Genomic DNA, 14,460 nt, shown 5'->3' with positions numbered 1-14,460 from the left:
TGCCCCCAGGGATGGTGAAGATATGAAGTTATAAACTAGTCACCGCCGCCGCAAGTAGTCACCTGGGCGGGGAGCTCTTCTCATCTACTCTCGTTCTTCGGCCGGCAGCGACGCCCCCTCCGCTTGATTGATGGGCCGCGTCATCACTCTGCTCCGTCTGTTCAGTGAGCAGAACGATATAGGGTAAAATCTGATGATTGGTTCCCTTTAAGCCAAAATAGCAGTGGAGCAAAAATATGGAAGATATACAATGGAAGAATTTACACTTTAAATCCGTTTCTGATTTTTTTCTCTTACAAAATTAGAGATAGAAAATACTAAATGAGGCCTTAGAATTCAATGCTACACCACACAAAAAACAAGCAGCACATCAGTGCTTCTCAGAAACCACAGGATGTGACGAGGGTCCTGACATGCATTGCTTATCGTTTTAGAATATCATACTAAGAAACTAATTCTTGCAGTATCATCCAACATTTTATTTCTGTGGTAGGAATGCTATTTTAGATTTTCAAATCTAAGAGTTTTTTTTGTTTTGTTTTTTATAATTGTTTATTTTCAAGTTTCAAAAACAAAGAAAGCAAAACCATCCCAATGCAGAGGAAAATAAACGGAAACCAAATAACAGTAAGCAAACTATGGCTTAAGCCTGCAGGGAGCACAGGACAACACAAAGCCAAGTGTTGCAGATCAAGCTCTATAGTATTGTCTACAGGAGGGTCAAGTGCATTCACTAACCTATCAAAATATATGCCTTGAGACTAAGGCTCCTTTCACACTATGAGTATTGATCCGTTATTAAACATCCGTTTTCTGCGTAAAAACGGATGTATAATAACGGATGAAATAACGTGTGCTAACGGCTGAATAATGTCTGTCAAAATAACAGGCATATTCATTTGTTAAGACCCGTAACAACATCTGTCACATACGGCCATTTTAACACCTCTGCCTACAGACCTCCACAGCCGGGACTACTACTACACCCATCATGCAACAGACTTGTTTCCATGATGGGAGTAGTAGTTCCCCGGCTGCGGGAGTCTACTGGTGGCTGGGGAGGCTACATTAGTGTTTGTCCTACTACCCCATCATGTAACAGACTGTTCCATGATAGGGGTTGTAGTACAGGGGCTGAGGGAATGATCGCATTGGGTCTCACTTCTGAGACCTGATGTGATTAGAAGTTATTAAAACAGGGGGGCGGGTCGGCACGCTGCGCTCCCTTACGATGTATTTTACTTTCAATTTTAAATTCAGTGTTCCTTACTGTATAATCACATCCCCCCTTGAGTGTATTCCTTTTATTCCCCCCCCCCCATGTGTATACGTATGATTCCCCCCGCCTGCTCATCTTATCTTCTAGCGCTGTCACAGCGCACAGCAGGGACATGCCATTCCATTCCCTGCTGCTCATCTCTGTGTCTGACAGAGGAGCAGCAGAGAATGGAGGGACCTGTCCCCCAGTGTGCTGTTATAGCGCTCCATTCCTTGCTGCTGGTATTTGACCAGTACCTGCCTCATTCATATATTCCCCCGCAAATTGCGGTACAAATTTTGGGGGTCCTTTTTTTCCCTTTTACCGCTTGTGAAAATTAAAAGTACGGGGCAACACCAGCATTTTAGTGTAAAAATTTTTATGCTGGTGTAGACCCCAACTTTACCTTTTCATAAGGGGTAAAAGGAGAAAAAGCCCCCTAAAATTTGTAACACAATTTCTCCCGAGTACAGAAATATGGCATATATGGCACTAAACTGTTGCCTTGAAATATGACAGGGCTCCAAAGCGAGAGAGTGGCATACGCAATTGAGGCCTATTTTGGGGATTTGCATCCGTTACCAAAATACCCTAAAGCAGTGTTTCCCAAACAGGGTGTTTCCAGCTGTTGCAAAACCCCCCAGCATGCCTTAACAGTTAGTGGCTGTCCGGCAATACTGGGAGCTGTTTTTCAACAGCTGGAGGCTCAGTTATGGAAACAGTGCCTTTTTTTATTTGGGGGGGGGGGGGGGGGGGGTATATGTAGTGTTTTACTTTTTATTTTGTGTAGCGTTTTTAGGGTACATTCACACGGGTGGGGGTTTACAGTGAGTTTCTTGCTGGGAGTTAGAGCTGTGGCGGAAAATTTGCCGCATCTCAAACTTTGTACCCTGTACATTCACATGGGGGGGGGGGGGGGGGGAGCAAACCTCCAGCTGTTTCAAAACTACAATTCCCAGCATGCACTGGCAGACAATACAAGATGGGAGTTGTAGTTATACAACAGCTGGAGGCACATTGGTTGCGCGACAGAGTTTGTTACTTAACTCAGTGTTTCGCAACCAGTGTGTCTCCAGCTGTTGAAATAAAATAAAAAACTCCCAGCATGCCCTTTGGTAGTCTGTTCTGTGCATGCTGGGAGTTGAAGTTATGCAACACCTGGATAGAAAAAAGTGCCTCCAGCTGTTGCATAACTACAACCCCCAGCATGCACAGACTACTAGAGGGCATGCTGGGAGTTGTAGTTGGAACTCCAGCTGTTGCAAAACTACAACTCCCAGCATGCCCTTTGGCTGTGCATGCTGAGAGTTGCTGCTAAGCAACAGCAGGTGGTGAACAGGCCTCACCTCCTGCTGTATCCTGACACTGGAACTACCGCCGCTGCTGCTGCTGCTGCCACCGCTCCTGAGGGGACCCCCGCCAACCTCCGGACAGGTAAGGGACCTCGGCCTGCAGGGCAGGGCAGTGATTGGTTAGCCGTTCCGATCGATCAATTAATCGCGTGATCGTAAGGTGGCCCCATTCACACTTTATCCGGGTCACCGGAGACCCAATTGACCCGGAATCGCCGGTCTGAATTGATCGCAGACATGAGGGGGTGGTGCCTGCTGAATGATTTCAGCAGGCGGCGGGGACCGAAATTCCCACAGGTACGCCATGGGTCCTTAATCCCTTAAGGACCACGGGTTTTTCCACTTTTGTTTTTTCCTCCTCACCCATTCAATTTTGCACCTAAAAATCCATATGATGGCTTATTTTTTGCGCCACCAATTCTAGTTTGCAGTGACATCAGTCATTTTACCCAAAAATCTACGGAGAAACGGAAAAAAATAATCATTGTGCGATGAAATTGAAGAAAAAATGCCATTTTGTAACTTTTGGAGGCTTCCGTTTCTACACAGTACATTTTTTGGTAACAAATGACACCTACTCTTTATTCTGTAGGTCCATACGATTAAAATGATACACTACTTATATAGGTTTGATTTTGTAATACTTCTGGAAAAAATAACTAAATGCAGGAAAATTTATACCTTTAAAATGGTCATCTTCTGACCCCTATAACTTTTTTATTTTTCCGCGTATGGGGCAGTATGAGGGCTATTTTTTTGCGCTGTGATCAGAAGTTTTTAGCGATACCATTTTTGTATTGATCCGACATTTTGATTGCTTTTATAAATTTTTTCATGATATAAAAATCCTGTGCATAAAATCTGCACATCAAATCTGCACAGAATACCAGATCCCAATTACAGCGATACCACACAAGTATCTATATGTTATCAACTATCTAGTTAATAGTTTTCTTGCCCGACTATGGCTGTGTTAAGGCTGTGCTTTCACTTGGCAGTCAAAGCCAGAAGAGTATTCAAAAGGAATGGGAAATATACAGGAAGGACTTTTACTTCTTCATGGATCCACTTGTGGCTCAATAACTGTAGTGGCAGTTCTCAAACAAGAAGTGGAAATTCAGCCTTAGGGTTGGGTCATACGTAGCGTAAACGCAGCGTATTTCACGCTGTACTGCCGGAAATATGCTGCGTATTCTCCTATGAGCAGACACACAGGGCTAACTGTGGCGGCCCTATGTGTGCACTGTGCAGTGAGGTTTAAAGGCGGCCCGTCACATCATCAACGTGACTCGCAGGCCCACCTCCAAGCCCCACTGCACACACATGGCTGCTGATGGGTAGCTGTGTATCTGCGTATATGCTATGAGTGACCCTACCCTTAGGGTACATTCATATGGGCGGGTTACCAACATGTTTCCCGTTGCAGATTTTCAGATACTAATTTTTCGCAGTGGGACACACGCCAAGGCTCAAACAACTCAAGTAAACACAAAAAGCTATGGATTTCCCACTGCAGAGAATCCACCGCTGCTGAATCCCACAGCAGGTAACTCACATCCTCACACAGTGTATAACGTATGGAATGTCTGTTTGGACTCATCCTTATGGCAAAATTTACACCCAATTTCTTTCTACAATGTTTTTCCCCTTAGACACTATCCTGGCTCAAATGACACATCAGGAGCATAAAACTAGTAGAGCCGCTTAAACTAGTTCAACATGCTGATTATTCTTCCAATGTTCAAATTTGTTCAATGACAGAAAAAAAAAGAAAATGCTTGTTGGGTGAAGAGTACAGCTGTGTGCTTCTCATGTATATCTATGAGATCAGTGGAGGTCCCAGCACTGTGACCCAAACTGATTACAAGTTTTAAGTTGTCTGTGCGACATTGCCATCATGGGTCCCCATAACATCCAGAACAATCATGTTGATATGCAGCATCATCTTTGTCCCAGCAGAAGCACAGGCTGGGGCAAAGTTCAGTAAGGGAGGACAGAACTAGAACTACTCTGTGCTTACTCTTCTCCTGCCTCTCAGACTCCTGTCTGAAAACAGTGGACAGTGTTACAGAGCAACTCAAATTTTAGGATTAACTAACAAAATTTGGAGGCTGTCAAGTCTCAACGTTTCTTTATTCTCTTGTGAGGGACATGCAAAGTTCCCTTTATGTCGACCATTTTCTCGCAACCATTTGAATCCAAATACCTGGGAATACATATGAGCAGAAACATATCAAACGTTCAACCCTCAGCTTTTTCTGGCTTATGTCTACTGAACAAGATTAAAAGGGTACTCCGGCGGAAAACAAAATCAACTGGTGCAAGAAAGTTAAAGGAGAACTCCAGAATATAAAAATTGTACATACCTTCCTCCGCTCCCCCGGTGCCTCCGGTAAACGGCTCCGGTCTCCGCCACGATCCTCTTCCTGGTTGCTGGTGGTCAGCGAGTCATACTGCACTCAGCCAATCACCAGCCGCAGCGAAGTCCCGGCTCGGCCGGCGATAGGCTGAGCGGCAGTGTGACGTTTTCGGTACCGGCAGCAGGTACCGGTGTAGTGAAGAATTTTGTGTCTTGAGGCGTTCTCACACTGCCACTCAGCCTGTCGCCGGCCGGGTCAGGACTTCTCTCCGGCCGGTGATTGGCTGAGCGCAGTATGACTCGCCAACCACCAGCAACCAGGAAGAGGATCATGGCGGAGACCGGAGCAGGTTACCAGGGGCCCGGGGGAGCTATGGGCAAAACAGACAGATTGGTAAACCCGGGTATTCATTAGTTGAACTAAGGGCCCTTCTAGACAAGCCGACAATCTGAATACAACAAGCAAAGTTCTGTGATCAGTGCTCGTCTGCTGACCATTCACAAGGCAGGACCAATCATGAGTCTGGGCTGTACAAATGATTGTTGGATCATGCACGTGTCCCGTTTACATAGGGTGATATGCGTCCCATAATAGTTATTTGGCCGCACATAAGATGCGATCAGCCGATGGACAGACATTTTCGCCTTCGACAGCTGATTGCTGGTACAAAAGACAAATTATTAGCAACAAGTGTCCCTAGGAACGCATATTACTTGATAATTGGCCTGTGTAAAAAACCTTAAAGGGGTAGAAGTAAATTACAAGTCTCTAACTTTTTGGCACCAGTTGATTTGAAAACATTTTGTTTAATCCGGAGTAGACATTTAACACCTTAAGGACAATGGACGTACTCCTACGCCCCCCTTTTCCGAGTCCTTAAGGACCGAGGACGTATGAGTATGTCCTGTCCATTCCCGGCCCCCCGCTGCTAGCCGGAGGTGAGCCGGTGCCCGATACCTGCTGATATCGATCAGCAGGCATCGTGGCATATCGCCCTGGGGGGGTCATGTCGGCGATGGCCGCAGATCGCTCAACAATTCAGCCCAGCGATCTGCGGCGGATTCCGGGTCAATCGGGTCTCCAGTGACCCGGAATTACTGGCTGATCGGGGCCGTCTCTGAAGGCCCCGAACAGCCATAGCCAGCAAGGGTGAGGTGGCACTGGTGCCACCTCACCATCGCCCTGCCGCAACCTGCTCCGCCCCTCTTCACGAGGAAGTGATCGGGAAGAGGACCCCGGCAGCTGGGGACCCCGATCCCTGGCGTCCCTGTTGGGATCGGGGCCCCAGGAGCAGAGGCGGCGGCGAGGGACTGACCAGAAGCGGCGTGGATCAGCAGTTGGACGTGAGTGCAAAAGGGCATTCTGGGAGCTGTAGTTATGCAACAGCAGGAGGCAGACCACCACGACTCCCAGCATTCCCTTATGGCATGCTGTACCTTCAGCTGTTGTATAACTACAACTCCTAGCTTGCACAATCAGCTAAAGTGCATGCTGGGAGTTGTAGTGGTGCATCTGCTGGTTGCATGACTACAACTCCCAGCATGCCCGTTGGCTGTCGGTGACTGCTGAGAGTTGTAGTTTTGCAACAGCTGAAGGCACACTGGTTGTGAAACACTGAGTTAAGTAGCAAACCAGTGTGTCTCCAGCTGTTGCATAACTACAATCCCCAGCATCCCCAGCCAAAGTAGTATGCCTCCAGCTGTTGCATAACTACAAGTCCCAGCATGCCCTTCCACTGTCCATACATGCTGGGGGTTGTAGCTTTTGCAACAGCTGAAGGCACACTGGTTGCAAAACACAGTTTGTTACCAAACTCTGTGTTTCACAACCAGTGTGCCTCCAGCTGTTGCAAAACTACAACTCCCAGCATGCACTCAGACCGTACATGCTGGGAGTTGTAGTTTTGCAACAGCTGGATGTTTCTCCCCCCCCTCCCCCATGTGAATGTACAGGGTACACTCACATGGGCGGAGGTTTACAGTAAGTATCCGGCTGCAAGTTTGAGCTGCGGCAAATTTTCTGCCGCAGCTCAAACTGCCAGCGAGAAACTACTGTGAACCCCCGCCCATGTGACTGTACCCTAAAAACACTACACTACCACATAAAATAAAAAGTAAAAAACACTACATATACACATACCCCCACACAGCCCCCCTCCCCAATAAAAATGAAAAACGTCTGATACGCCACTGTTTCCAAAACAGAGCCTTCAGCTGTTGCAAAACAACTACTCCCAGTATTGCCAGATAGCCACTGACTGTCCGGCATGCTGGGAGTTTTACAACCGCTGGAGGTACCCTGTTTGGGAATCACTGGCGTAGAATACCCCTATGTCCACCCCTGTGCAAGTCCCTAATTTAGGCCTCAAATGCGCATGGCGCTCTTTCGCTTTGGAGCCCTGTTGTATTTCAAGGCAACAGTTTAGGGTCACATATGGGGTATCGCCGTACTCGGGAGAAATTGTGTTACAAATTTTGGGGGGTATTTTCTGCTATTACCCTTTTTAAAAAGTTAACATTTTTGGGAAACCAAGCATTTTAGGTAAATTACACTCCTGATTTGGTCATAGATTTAGCCCTGTATCGGGCAAGCAGGGACAGACCGACTTCCCCCTTATTTTTCTTTAATGCCGGTGGGAGACGCAGGAGCCGATGCAAGTCTGCACCTCACACCGGCCCTCAGAGTGTATGGAGGGGGCGGCGGTGTGAGGTGAGGTTTCCGAACCCATCTCACCTCACAGCGGCCCCCAGCTGATTTCAGTAGCCGGGGGCTGCTGCTCAGAGCCCCCACCCCAGCCGGTGTGAGGGGATCGAGGGCAGGGCCCGAGGACGGTCTGCAGGAGATGATAAAGCCACGCCCCCTTATCCCCCTCCCGGAGGATGGAGAGCGCAGCTCTGAATACAAGACGACAGGGGGAGAATGAGGACGTACACAGCCCCTCCCCTCCCCCACACACAGCCTCTCCCTTCCCCCTGCTCTGTCTACACAGGACCTCATTTATCACGGGGAGGTTTCAAGTATTCACGGGGGAAACACAGAGCGGGGAGAGGAGAGCACGTGTGTGAGGAGACATACTGAACTGCACAGGCTGGGGATTTCACCTCACACCGGCTCAGGTGAGGAGGCCGAGCATGCAGGCGGCGGGAAGGGTGGTTGTATATGTATGATTAGGGGGGGGTGTATCAGCGGCAGGTGTATGTATGATGTGCGCATAAGTATGGTGTATGTGTCATGTGTATCTATGATGTGTATGTATGATGTGTCTATGTATGTATGTATGTAATGTATGATATAGGGGGCAGCAGCCCGATGTATGTATGTGTGTGTGTGTGTGTATGGTGTATATATGATGTGTGTATGGTGTATGATTAGGGGGGGGGGCAGCAGCAGGTGTATGTATGGTGTATATGTATGGTGTGATGTGTATATATGATGTGTGTATGTGTGACGTGTTTATGTAATGTATGATGGGGGGCAGCGGCGGGTGTGTGTGTGATGTCTATCTATGATGTATGTATGTATGTATGTAATGTAGGATATAGGGGGCAGTGGCCGGTGTATGTATGATATGTGTATGATTGATGTGTGTATGTAATGTATGATTGGGGGGGGTGCGGCGGATGTATGTATGTATGTAATGTATAATATAGGGGGCAGTGGCCGGTGTATGATGTCTGTGGATGTAATGTATGATGGGGGGCAGCGGCTAGTGTGTGTGTGTGTGTGTGTGTGTGATGTGTCTATGTATGATGTATGTATGTAATGTATTATATAGGGGCAGTGGCCGGTGTATGTATGTGTGTATGTATGATATGTGTATGATGGATGTGTGTATGTAATGTATGATTGGGGGGGGGGGCGCGGCGGATGTATGTATGTAATGTATAATATAGGGGGCAGTGGCCGGTGTATGATGTATGTGGATGTAATGTATGATGGGGGGCAGCGGCGAGTGTGTGTGTGTGTGTGTGTGTGTGTGTGTGTGTGTGATGTGTCTATGTATGATGTATGTATGTATGTAATGTATTATATAGGGGCAGTGGCCGGTGTATGTATGTGTGTATGTATGATATGTGTATGATGGATGTGTGTATGTAATGTATGATGGGGGGGGGGGGGGAGCAGCTGATGTATGTAATGTATAATATAGGGGCAGTGGCCGGTGTATGATGTGTGTATGATGTCTGTGTATGTGTGTATGTAATGTATGATGGGGGGCAGCGGCGGGTGTATGTATGATGTGTCTGTATGTATGATGTAATGTATAATATAGAGGGCAGTGGCCGGTGTATGTGTATGTATGATATGTGTATGCATGCATGTATGTTTTGTACAGGTGCGGACTGACAAGTGCTGCTGCCAGTTGTGCTATCTAATTTTATTTATTTTTAGTGGCTTCTGGCCAACCGCACTAAATTGCACCCCCAGAATCCCCCCCTTCCTACTCACCCCCTGACCAAGAGCCCCACGGATGCACGCAAAACTACCAAAACTACAACTCCCAGCATGTTACACAATAACCTTAACTGTACTACTATACAGTGCAACATGCTGCAACACCCACACAACCATAGGCTGTATCAGGGCATGCTGGGAGTTGTAGTTATCTACTAACTAAATGCAACATAATGACACTAATTAGAGCAAATAAAATGCACCACACAAACTGGGAGCAGAACCCCCCCCCCCAGCAACACAGCGTTGTTCAGTATTTTCCAATCAAAAGACTCCATATATAAGTCCCTATGAAGACTGAAAAATAGTGATTAAAATATTTTAAGAAGTGTGTATATATGTGAATAAGCCCCTTTCCTAATAAAACTTATGATAATAAATGGTTCCGTTAAAAACTACAGATCACGGCACATAAGATTACCCTCATACATCCCTGTATATAGAAAAATTCGAGTAATAGGGGTCTGGTGGGGGGGGGGGGGGTCTTGCCTCGGGTGTAAAAGGAGCTCACTACAGCCCTCCCGCCGCTAATAGCCTGGCGTGCTACGATCACAGTGGCCGCTATTAAGCCATTAGATAACCACTGTCTAAGTTGACAGCAGTGTCTAAAGGGATCTTATATCCATCCCTGGGGGGGGGGGGGGGGGAAATCGTACTATTTTGGTTGAAATAATTTCATCTACCTGGACAAGTGGATTTTCTTGAGGGACAAGTAGATTGTCTTCCGCTTTAGTCCCTTGGACAAGTATTTATTTTTTTTCACACCCCTGTAAACCGATTTGTAAATTACTTCTATTAAAAATCTTTATCCATCCAGTACTTATTAGCTGCTGTGTATTTCAGAGAGTTTTTTTGTTTTTGATTTTTCTGCTGACATCTCTGTCTGTATCAGGAACTGTCCAGAGCTCCTGTTCTGGACAGTTCCTGATACAGACAGAAGCATCAGCAGAGAGCACTGTGGACAGGAATAAAAAGAAAAAAGAAATCCAAAAAGAAAAGAACTCTCTCTGTAGTATATAGCAGCATGGAAGTACTGGAAGGATAAAGATTTTTTTAATCAAAGTAATTTAGAAATCTGTTTAACTTTCAGGCATTAGTTGATTAAAAAAAAATATATGTTTTCCACTGGAGTACCCATTTAAGCAGAGAAAAAAGTCCTGCATGTGTTTGTTTTTTTCCTGCAAAATAGCAGACATTGGGACCTATCGAGATCCGTTTGGTGACACACTGTCCCAGCCACATTATCAGAGTCTATAACAGAGCTCCCAAACACTGATGTAAGCATAGCTTTGGGCTATCTCGCCTATATACTGTACACTACTGCCTTGGGTCACAAGGGGGTAGTGTGGTGTATAGGTGACTACCATAACAACTTTAGGCAAAGCACATGATTGTTCTGTGTACATGGTTGTTCTCTGATTCTTGGTCACATGGCACACCTCCACCCTGTGCACCAATACGTGTGTAATAATGGTCTTAATCGTTATGTGATTAAAGGGGAGTCAAACATTAAGGTGATGTATGTAGCAACTGCACCCAAATCATGGATACTGTTACTGACTGAACCACTTTAAATGCCCTGATAAGGGATAAAAATTGAGTATTTTCCCAGGCTAAGGTCTTAAAGAGTTGTCTGGGAAGTTTTTATTGGCTGCCTGAGCTCAGGATAGTCCATTAAAATCTGATCAGTGGGGTACGAAACACTTAACCCCCACTGATCAGCTGTTCTCTCAGATGTACACAGTGAACAGAGCAAGAAGCCCTGTTAATTGTGCACTGGTCACTATAGCTTTGCTCCCATTCACTTCACAGAGATTTGAGTTGCAATTCCTACAGCAGAGGTTTCTGGCTCCATTTAGCATGTATATCTTGGGGTAGGGCTCTGACAAACAACGGATAAGCAGAGGGTGCCAGCACCCCACCAGATATGGATAGCCTTTCCTGATTTCAAAGTCCCAAAGAAACCTTCAATCTATAAACCACTGCAGACAGCTGGCAAGTGTTCCTCATTTTGGAAGACCTAGCATTTACATGGACAAAATTCCCTGGGAATGGTGTAATTCTTTGTTTACAATGTGGAGGTGCTCCTAGGGAATTGAACCCTCACAGCAAGATTCTTCCACAAATTACAACTGGAAGTCTTAACAATGGGGCAGCCTGTTAGACAATAGGATCTTGCTGTACAACCTACAATGTTACTCCCAGGTACTTTCCATACACGTGTAACTGGTTAGATTGAGGGCTAAATATGGAGGTAAAGGATGCAGCTGACCCATAAAGGGGGGGGGGGGGGGAAGAGAGGAGACTTAAAGCAACAAAAAAACATTTTTAATATATAACTCAGCACCTAATCCTGACCATGTACATCTAATTTTTATGTGTCACCTTTATTTTTTTTATTACACTTTTAATTTAGCTCACTAGTCTGAATTTCTCTCAAAGGGAGGGGGCGTGACCTCACTGAGCAGGTCTCCGCTCTAGCATTAGCAAAACTACAACTCCCAGCTTGTCCTCACTGACAGTAGCGGGACACAAGCTGACCGTGGGAGGATTTTTCCTCTAGCTGGGAGCCCTGTGCTCAGAGCTGTCAATCAAGGAAGAGTGTCCATGACATAGGTGATGACGCATGGACACAGCAGGACTAGTATGTGTCCAAGTTAGAGGGGGGGGGGGGGGGGCAGTTTGACTGGCTTTTTCAGTATGAAATACTGAAAATTTTCTAATGAAAGCAATTGTGAAACCTATTGGTTTTGCACGCTTTACAACATATCAAAAGTTTTTGTATCTGACAGTGCCCATTTAAAGGGGTTCTCCGGTGCTTAAACATCTTATCCCCTATCCAAAGGATAGGGGATAAGATGCCTGATCGCAGGAGTCCCGCCGCTGGGGACCCCCGGGATCATGCACGCGGCACCCCGTTTGTAATCAGTCCCCGGAGCGTGTTCGCTCCGGGACTGATTACCGGCGACTACAGGGCGGGCGGCGTGTGACGTCACGCTCCGGCCCCTCAATGCAAGCCTACGGGAGCGGGCGTAATAGCTACCACGCCCCCTCCCGTAGGCTTGCATTGCGGGGCGGAGCGTGACATCACACACCGCCCGCCCTGTAGTCGCCCGTAATCAGAGCCGGAGCGAACATGCTCCAGGCACTGATTACAAACGGGGTGCCGCGTGCATGATCCCGGGGGTCCCCAGCGGCGGGACTCTCGCGATCAGGCATCTTATCCCCTATCCTTTGGATAGGGGATAAGATGTTTCAGCACCGGAGAACCCCTTTAAAGTGGAAAAAAACGTCCATGTCTTAAAATCCAACTTAGCTCTTGTTCATGTTTGCATCGGCGGTTCCATTAAGAGACTAAATCCTGGACAAAATATAGCAGCAAGCTGTGCCACTTTATCTTAAAATGCCAGACACCAAGACGTAAACCAGACAGAATCCCTTAAAGTCTATCGGGCCCGTTAGGCAATGCCAGTGTCCGGCATGAAGCGGATCCACCACTACCATTTTTTGTTCTTCTCCTGTAACCGAGCAGAAGAACAGAAAAAAAAACAATGCTGTTGTGAACAATGCCTAAACATGCTTGATGTACTTTGAAAAGATATTAAACGACTTTAGTTGTGTTTCCAGTGCCCCAGCAGGAACACAGCATACTCTAGATCACTATTCTAGCCAGTTTAAAGAACATAATCAGGACCTGACAGACACCAGTAGAAAAATCTAAAAGAGGGTGAACAGAGCCTTAAAAAGTTCCAAGATGATGAACGCAATAGTAAACTTAAAGTGTGAAGCCAAAAACTAAAAATATCAATAAAGAACAAAAATACCAATAAGTGAAGTATAAGGTTAATTTGGACAACAATGGGTTAAATTAGAGAAGGAAGACAATATACACCAGAGGTCTTCAAACTGTGGCCGTCCAGATGTTGCAAAACTACAATTCCCAGCATGCCCGGACAGCCAACGGCTGTCCGGACATGCTGGGAGTTGTAGTTTTGCAACAGCTGGAGGGACACAGTTTGAAGACTGCTGGTATACACTATGCACACTCCCTTATCACCGCCCCTTGCCTCCACAGCAGAAGGCACCTACAGAAACCCTGCTAAGCTTTACAGCCTTCAATTTCAAGTCGAAGCAGCTAGTTCTAGGGTTAAACTAGTTGCTCTCGGACAAGGTGGTCAGCCATGGATAAAACAAGTTCCAATATCTCTTCACAATCCCCACAGTGCAATATTTTCGAACACGCCAGGCCACTACGTTAGAGCTACAGCATAAAGGCATTATTTGCTGTAAATCTCCTTCTCCTTCAGCACATACGTGTGTGTGCTGCATGGGGTGTGGAGAACCCGAGATGATTAGATTACAACATCAGCCGGGGACCGCCATTTTTTAGCCTCTCCAAAAGGACAAAAGAGGGAGATACCAACAAACGATCATTCTCCCCAAGCAAGTAAAATCACCCTTCATTTCTATCAAGGCTCCTTCTGCTGCCAGCAGCAGTGGGTGGAAGCAATCCTCCAGTCAGTATTATTTATAGGAAGGGGGGGGGGACAACCAAGTTAGGTCAACAAACAAGCAATACATTTTCCTATACACACAGTGGAGAGGAACAATGTATTCTACATGACAGAGGAGGGGCACACACACATCAGATTGTGAGTGTTAAAGCAGGGTGAAGAGAAGCATGGTACTCCCTTTGTGTGATGGTGTTGTGTCTGAGCTGGCCTGGCTTACACACATACAGGATCGCTTGTTCCTCCCCCATCCATGTCTGCAGCCTGTGAGCAGAAAGCCCTGGAAAGCCCTACAGCTTTGCAGAGGGTGTGTGAGGATGTACCCACCAGCCCTCCTGAGCATCATATCCATGTTTTCCTATCTGCCATATTCATGCCAGCATCACTCAATGCCTTCTTTCCGCAGATAGGACTTCCTCCAATGTAGATAGCCTAAAACACAGACCAGCTATAGAGAACCCATTCACCTACAGATACACTGGGGTCAGAAATTATTATAAAAGGGAATATTAAGCATTGCACTT

General features: G+C 46.4%; 1 protein-coding gene across 7 annotated transcripts in view; it reads right to left on the bottom strand.

Moving 5' to 3' along the window:
- Nucleotides 1-14,460, bottom strand: part of KMT2E (lysine methyltransferase 2E (inactive)) — a 141,641-nt gene that overhangs the window by 125,222 nt on the left and 1,959 nt on the right. The gene's annotated exons all lie outside the window — the stretch shown is intronic.

The sequence above is a fragment of the Hyla sarda genome, chromosome 4, assembly GCF_029499605.1.
Source record: "Hyla sarda isolate aHylSar1 chromosome 4, aHylSar1.hap1, whole genome shotgun sequence".
Classification (NCBI taxonomy): domain Eukaryota; kingdom Metazoa; phylum Chordata; class Amphibia; order Anura; family Hylidae; genus Hyla; species Hyla sarda.
Note: the sequence above shows the minus strand (reverse complement) of the source record. Positions and strands in the feature narration are given on the sequence as shown.